This window comes from Solanum dulcamara, chromosome 11, assembly GCF_947179165.1.
Source record: "Solanum dulcamara chromosome 11, daSolDulc1.2, whole genome shotgun sequence".
NCBI lineage: Eukaryota > Viridiplantae > Streptophyta > Magnoliopsida > Solanales > Solanaceae > Solanum > Solanum dulcamara.
Genome location: NC_077247.1, coordinates 45959245 through 45967642, shown reverse-complemented (window position 1 = coordinate 45967642; position 8398 = coordinate 45959245).

Here is an 8398-nt window from a genome sequence, read left to right as displayed (position 1 = left end):
TAGCTCACCCTGATATCTTATGAACTGAAGATTGACTAGAGCTGAAGTCAAGTCGAAGCCGATGGAAGACTCGCTGCACTCCACAAATAAAACAAAGAAAGATACAAGTATGGGTCAGTACAGGACAACATGTACTGAGTAGGTATCATCGGCCGACTCAAAATAGAAATCAATATACATAAAATAATAGTGGGAAATCAACAACAACACTTAACAGGTGGAAACCAACGAACAATTACATAACCGGTCAACAATATCAAGATCACACATAAGGACTCAAGCCTCCACACCACACTCTTTGAAATATGAGTTTTTGGAGATTGGGTAACATTAAGTAATTTTAATTTATTTCCCTTTAATATTACCGTGCTGGAACGTGACACCCGATTCAAATATACTGTGTCGGAACGTGACACCCGATCCAAATATACTGTGTCGGAACGTGACACCCGATCCAAATATACCGTGTCGGAACGTGACACCCGATCCAAATATACCGTGTCGGAACGTGACACCCGATCCAAATATACCGTGTCGGAACGTGACACCCGATCCAAATATAATTAATTTATCATTCCTTATGATTACATTCCACTTCATTAACAATATTTCATCAAGCCTTCTTTATTCAAGGCACCATTTTTTATGGGGCAAGTTCAAGATTATGGATTTCATGGCCTCGGGATTTTAGACCAATCACAACAACATATCAACCATCCAAACCACAACAATTAAATGCGTAGTAAACTTCACACATATTACTCAATGAATATCAATCACTATTAAGAGCCTATCTATGATATAGAATAAAAACCATAACCTACCTCAACCGAAGAATCGAAGTAATGCAAGTTAATCCACCAATGTCCCTCCTTTCTTCAATGCCTCAGACCGTTTTCAATCTATCAAGTATATAATATTTATAAGTAAACTAGTTTGTAGACAGCAATATTATTTATATGTTTAACCTAGACCCCACAACTCATCCAAATCTATAATCAAATTCCTAAGTTTAGATACAACTAATATCTCAAGTCTCATATTCCTAAATCTTAAGAAAGAGTTAAGCCTTAATTTCTTCCAATATCATAAATTTGATGATATTCATATAACACCTTACACCTAATATTTAATTACCTATCTCAATATATCAAAACATAAATTAAAATATGATAATTGTAAGAATAATTTACTACAAAAATAAGAAGTAAGTGCGAAAGTGGACAAATTGCAGAACTGAGCCACAACCTATGTACACTATTTTCATTATAGCTAACTTTTTTTTTCATATTACCCAATGTAGGAATGACATGTAACATGATTTGGAAGTTCAACTTTTCCATATTCATTACTCTTTTTCCCAATACTAAATGGACATTAAGTAATATACTATATATATATATATATATATATATATATATATATATATATATATATATATATATATATATATATCCTAGCAGGTAATTGACAAAACAATTCATCACCTGGAACAAATTTTCTTAAGGAGGCCTTCGATTGCCTCTTCGTCTGCCTCCGCAGGTACACCCTTCTCTTCTCCTTTCTTTTCTAATTAAAATAATTATGTATTACAATTCATAAACCCTATTCTTTTATTTTAATAATAGGTATAGAGTATTAAATAAATTATTAACTTAACCCACTAAATAAATTAGTTATTTAAATTTATCTCTCAACTAAATAACCTTAATTATCAATTAGTCCAAAGTACCTATTAAACATTTATGGGGTGAGTCTTTTATGAAATAAAAAGGCCTAATATTCAAAACGACCATTAAGGGTCGTTACAATAATAGACAAGCCATCGAAACAACAATAGATTGCAACAAGACATGGTTTAAACTCTGATGGCCAATCAAGTTTTTGTACAGATTCAACCAGTTGAATTGACGATAAAGAAGAGCAATAGTAGGAAAACAGACCATCCTTAGGGTACGGTCGGCAACTAAGAAATTTCTGGGAATTTTGATTATTCTTGGCATGATTGAGATGCTTCTTCTAAAGTAAGGCTCGGAGATTTATTTCTTCCAAGGTTTTGAAACACATTTAAATCAAAGAAGAGATTGCACAGATAACCTACTAAGGATGTCCATAATTATTTGTTCTTGTAAGTGAATACCCATTTCCTAGATAAGAAAAGGCAAGTGAAGACATTAATTTTTCGCATAAAGCAAGATCAGATATGAAAAAAGAAAACTACATAGAGAGTATTATATGTACACTATACCTTGATTTGGTCGAGAAGACCAACGATTGCTACGACTGTTGTTTCTAAGAAGGAATACTAGTGGAAAGTAGAGTTTTGCATTGCTCTAGATTGTGCTTTATTAGTAAGTACTACTATGTTTTATAATAATCGGAAGGAAAATATTTTATTTATAAATTCAAGTAATTCTCCGATATATTTCACAAGTTTTCTCTATTGAAAATAGAGAGCAGCACTCTATTTGTAATAGGCAAAGCTAATTTAACTAGAACCAGAAAACTTATTCCTATATTATTTAGAATTAAATAAATATAAAATTTTAAACAAATTTAATTTTCTACTTCAACTTTAAATTATTATTCCAACCTAATAATATTTTATTTACTAATAAAGCACAATCATTAGATCAATACTTTCCACTACTTTGATAAAATTTTATTTTCTATTGGCAGAAATAAAATTTGATTCATAAAAGCAGGAGTATGGAATTCAATATAACTAAGTTTGTTCTTTTCCTAAAAGGCCAGATAAAACTATGTCCTGTCAAAACTAGGATGATCCAGGAAATTCAGGATGATCTAAAATAATGACCCATCTTTATTCTTAAAAAAAGGGAATAATAAAAAAATATGAGTCAGCTAGGGATGGCAACGAAGCAGTACAGGAGCCGTTCGATGCGGGTTTAGACATATAAAATGCGGAGTGAGTTGAAATTGAAAATTTTCAATTTTATGTGGGGCGGATATGGGGGCGGATTAAGGATTTCTTTTATTGCTAAACAGGGAAAATATTACTTAACAAAACGTCCTCCTGTATTATGTGTAAATATTGATCCTACTACTACTGCTGACATGGTGACATCGCCACAACAACTACAATAACTACAATTATATGATACTAATATAAATTCTAAAATGATATTTCTACAAGTAAATTATTATATTATTAATATGTTATGCAAAGGAAACAGCCTCTATGAAGTCTGACAATCTCAAGAATATATAATTTGGCATAGTCCTCTACTGAATTAGTAGTCTTAATCGGTAAGAAGTGGGCTAATTTGGTCATTCTATCCACAATCACTCAAATTGAATCATGCTGTCTGCGAGATCGCGATAATCCTGTAATGAATTCCGTATTGATCATCTCTCACTTCCACTCTGGAAGCTCTATGTTCTGAGCCACACTACATGACCATTGGTATTCAACTTTGACTTGTTGGCAATTTGAACATTTTGAAATGAAACTTGCAATGTCCCTCTTCATACCACTCCACCAATAGACCTCTCTCAAGTCATGGTGCATTTTAGTAGAATCTGGATGGATGAAATATCTGGAGTTGTGGGCCTCTGTCATGATTATGCCTCTGAGATCAGCCACATTAGGAGCACACAATCTAGCTTGATACCTCAATACACCATCTCCCCCTTTGGTAAAACCCATCACTTTTTGTTTGTGCACATCTTCCTTTAATTGAAGTAACATGGAGTCTTAGTCTTGATTTTCCTTCACTTCCTCTACAAAAGATGATTCAGCTCCATTCTGAACAATGATATCACTCTCACTAGAGTCAACAAGACGAACTCTCAAATGTGCAAGTTTATGCACTTGTTTAGCCAACTCCTTTCTCTCCTTCTTAACATGGGCAATGCTCCTTATAGATAACATGCTAAGAACATCAGCAACAACATTAGCTTTACTAGAGTGGTAGAGAATTCTCATATCATAATCTTTGAGAAACTCAATCTACCTCCTCTACCTCAGGTTTAGCTCTTTCGGACTGAAGACTCTAGTGGTCAGTAAATATATTTACATGCACACCATAAAGGTAATGACGACATATCTTGAAAGTGAATACCACTACTATCAACTCAAGGTCATGATTCTGATATTTTCTCTTGTGGATCTAAGACATACGCTATAGCCTTACCCTTTTGCATCAGCACGCAACCCAGTCGAATTCTGGATGCATCGCAATACATAATGAACCAATTGTTCCCTCGGGTAGGAACAACACGGGAATTGAAGTCAATCTGTTTTTAGCTCTTGGAAACTTCTCTCACATGCATCAGACAATTAAAACTTAAAATACAAATACCTTCATCAGATATAATATGGCCTAAGAACGACACATATGCCAGCTAAAAATCACACTTCGAAAACTTAAAATACAACTCCCTATCCTTGAGAGTCTGCAAAATAATCTGAGATGGTTGGCATACTCCTCCTCATTTTTGGAGTAGACCTATATGTCGGCAGTGAGCATGATGACAAACATGCTTAGATACTGCTTAAATACTCGATTCATAAGATCCATTAAAGTTGCAGGTGCGTTAGTTAAATCAAAAGACATAATAAACCTCTATCTCTCTCTAATTATTTCCTTGACAAAATAAACATGTCCAATGATAAGCAAAATAGACGTGAGTCACTCTTAATAACCTAGAAAAGTTAACTAAATAGATGCGTTACACCCCTAAAAAATTATTTTTTCTCTCAAGCTTTTAATCTTTTTTACTCCTATAATTATATATATTTGTTTTGAACACTAAAAATTTGCTAGACTTTCACCTATCTAGTACATTGTCTTTAACCATCAATGTTTTGATATTTTGTTATGTCCATATTCAATATTTTAATGGACAACGGACTCAATGTTTAAGGGAAAACAAACTTAATGTTTGATATTTTGCTATGTTCATATATAATAGTCATCTCGCAATCCAAACTTGTTTGTCTATTAACCACATAACAAAAACACTAGGAATATTTTAATTTTCAACACAGATATTTTAAGCGAAACCACCAGGACCGATAACCAGCCCTCAAAACCTTTTACCCGTTAACTCCAGCCACGACTCCATCTTCTCCCGCGAAAGACCACAAGCCAGCGAAGCTTCGAATTCCGTCAAACACGAGTTCTTTCTCTGGGGAACTCTATTTCTGGCCAGGTTTGTCATTTATATGAGCTCTCACTTTCAAATTTGACTAAAATGGATGTTCCTCTATGTTCAATTGTTTTTCTCTTCTTTTTGCTATGTATTGTTGTGTTTTAGATAGCTTGTTTCAGTTTTGGTTAGAGGGGTTCAAATTCCGGCTATCATATTTATATATTTCTGTTCAGGTTTAGTTGTTGATTGTGCACAGTTCTTCTTTATTGATGATTTTCTTTAATTAATTTTGGTTATGATGCTATCACTATTCTAAATGTGAGTTTTTTTGTGTTGCTGTTAATTTTGGTTAATATTATTATTGTTTACTTTTTTTTATTATTATTTGGTCAAATGTAATTGCTTCTATTTCATTTGAATTACTCAAATCCACTTGTTAGAATATTCTATACTGTTATCATTTTGGTTACTATCGTATCTTATTGGATATCAGTTTATATTATTGTTTGGCATAGTTTTATGTAATCTTGTATTATTATTTTTGATGTTATGCATCAGTTTTCAAACATTCAAATTAATCGTATACGGGGTTGTGAATGTTTTTGGCAGTTTTAACATTATGGTTCAATCCCTCCTCTTTTTTTAAGCTTAAGACTGTTGAGAATCCTTAGCATTAGAGTAGTTTAAGTTGTATCTGCTTAAGAAGATGAAGAGTTCTGTATTAAAGTGAGAACAATTTCTATTGTTGCTATTCTGCATTGTATGTGTGTCTAAATATGTTGGACGAGTATGACATGAGTTATTAAATGCATGAATAAGTTAGGATCTACATTGATTAGGAGAAGTTTGAGTGCCCCACATACTCAAGTACGTGCGTGTTTTATTTGTACAGATTGATACTTAGTCATGGAATTGAAGTATAGAGTTATTAATTAAGTCGATGAGGACCAGGGACTGTATAAAATAATAGAGGAACTTTTCAACAATAATTATGTGAATTTTATTCAGCATTTTTCAACGGTTGACAGAGCAAAATATGAGATCGATGTGTTGTTTAAGCTGTATCACTCTCCTTATGTGGCTAAGGGAACCTATGCAATCAACGACAACGATAAAGGAATAGGTCTCCTTGAACCTTTAGTTACCTTAGACACTTGGGTTAAGAAAGAAATATTTGGTTTTTTTGAAATACAATCAACAAAGGTCTAAATGCATTGGGTTTGGAACGAACTTCAGAAATATATGTTTTTGAGTTATTTCTATTTTAATTTAAAATTCTTATTTGAAAATTTTTCATTGTATCAATTATTTATTATTTTGTGAATTGTTTAGCCAAGTTGCAAAAGTCCTTGAGAGCATACATAAAGCTAAGCTTTTTCATGACAATATTACCAAAAAAGTCAAACAAAGTCAGAGTTTGCTTATTCTGTAACGGTAGTTTGTTTGAACATTTTTTTATGTTTATTTATTTCTAATATATTATTCAATACGATTTCTTTTTTAAACATCTTGTAGAAACCAAAATTTTGTCTAATTATGATACAACATAAGCTCAATTGAAAGATGTTTCGGGATTCGTACAACTCTTACCATGTATGGGCCGGAGGAGTTGAATTATTTCATAAAGTTTTGCAATTTAATATTTTATTTTCAGATTTTTAATTTTCTTGTTTTCTTTAATAGTTTGATTATATTTTTCATTTTTCTTTGCAGTGGATTCAGAGGATTCTCAAAATGAACTTACAATGCCACCTTTTTTTTGGAAGTCACCAAGATGCCTATTTTTCCTTGATGCACTCAATGAAAACATTGGTATTCTTGACATGAGTGAGTAGTTTTCTTAGTGGGTTTGTTGATTGGATAAATGTGCTTTTGAAATCAATGAATCTACTTTTGTGGCTTGCTTACATTTTGACGATGGGGCCACAGAGTATGGATATCCTTTTGAGATCATTCGATTCATGAAGATCTACAAAAAAACATTCATAGAAATGTTACCAGAACATTAAAACGGAAGTTCAACCCATTGAGTTCGTTACAAGACAATTTCCAAATTTTTATGCCAGGATATATTATGAAGTTTTTCATCATCGGAATCTATCAATAATTTTCGGCAATCAATGTAGGACGTAAGATTTCTATAATGCTTTGACATCATGACTTTTTTCACTTTGAGATCAAATTAATATTTATTTTCTTCTTCTTCTTCATTATTCTAACAACTTGAGGTTTCATCTTCATTTCAGATTTGATGATATTTTAGGAAGTAATAACTCATTTTTTGATAGGGTAAGTTTCTCCATTTTCCAGCTTGTTATGTTCACTAGTACTAGTTTATTGAAAATCAATTAAATCGTACCCTATATTTTCGCAAGATGACTGTTGCAAATGAATTATGGTAAGCATAATTTTTTTTGCAGCATTCATACTAGACTAATTAATTGTCTCCAAATAATTTCTTTTCAGCCTTTTACTTCGATAAAGATTCTTTTTATGATGAATATTAATCTATTCAGGTTTTATAATTGATTAATATTTATATGACACCTTTCTTATTTGCAGGGATTGGATTGGTGATCTTATATTTTAATAAAATAATAAAAGTAGAAATCTTACATTCGGGCCTTTGCAATAAATATCTAATGTATTTAAGACCTTTAAATACAATATATAAATATTTTTATATTTATGTAAATTAAATTTAAGCTTGTTGATAAATGTTAGAATTTTATAGTATCAATTCAAAAATTCATAAAACAGCTAACTATCAATTTCAAAGAATAAAAATCAATTCCAATATTTTCACGAGTCTGTTAAAATGACGTGTGCGTATGTATATATTCTGAACTATCAATATATTTTAAGTCCAGTCAAATTAAAATTCAACAAGCAGGTAGAAATACGCTCTCTACAACTTTCTTTGAATCTTGATTTCAGTTTGTCCAAATTCTCATTTCTTTACTTCAAGAGACGATGGAGCATACCGAAAAGGAAATTGGATCTACTTCAACTACAGATGATCGTTGAAAGTGAAATTGAAACAAATATGACATTAATAGGTAAAATACAAAAACAAAAAAACTTATAAAACATCTTAATGAAAAAAGTGTACAAAAAAAGTAAAGATAGTTTGCAAATGTTTTTACTTTGAATTCAAGAAATAAAAAATAAAGATCGTCAATATTAATGTTAAAATTATATTTAAATATGTAAAAACAAGTAATATTTTAAGAGGAAGAACATTAAGTAATCAATAATGTAAAAACAAAATCAAAGTATA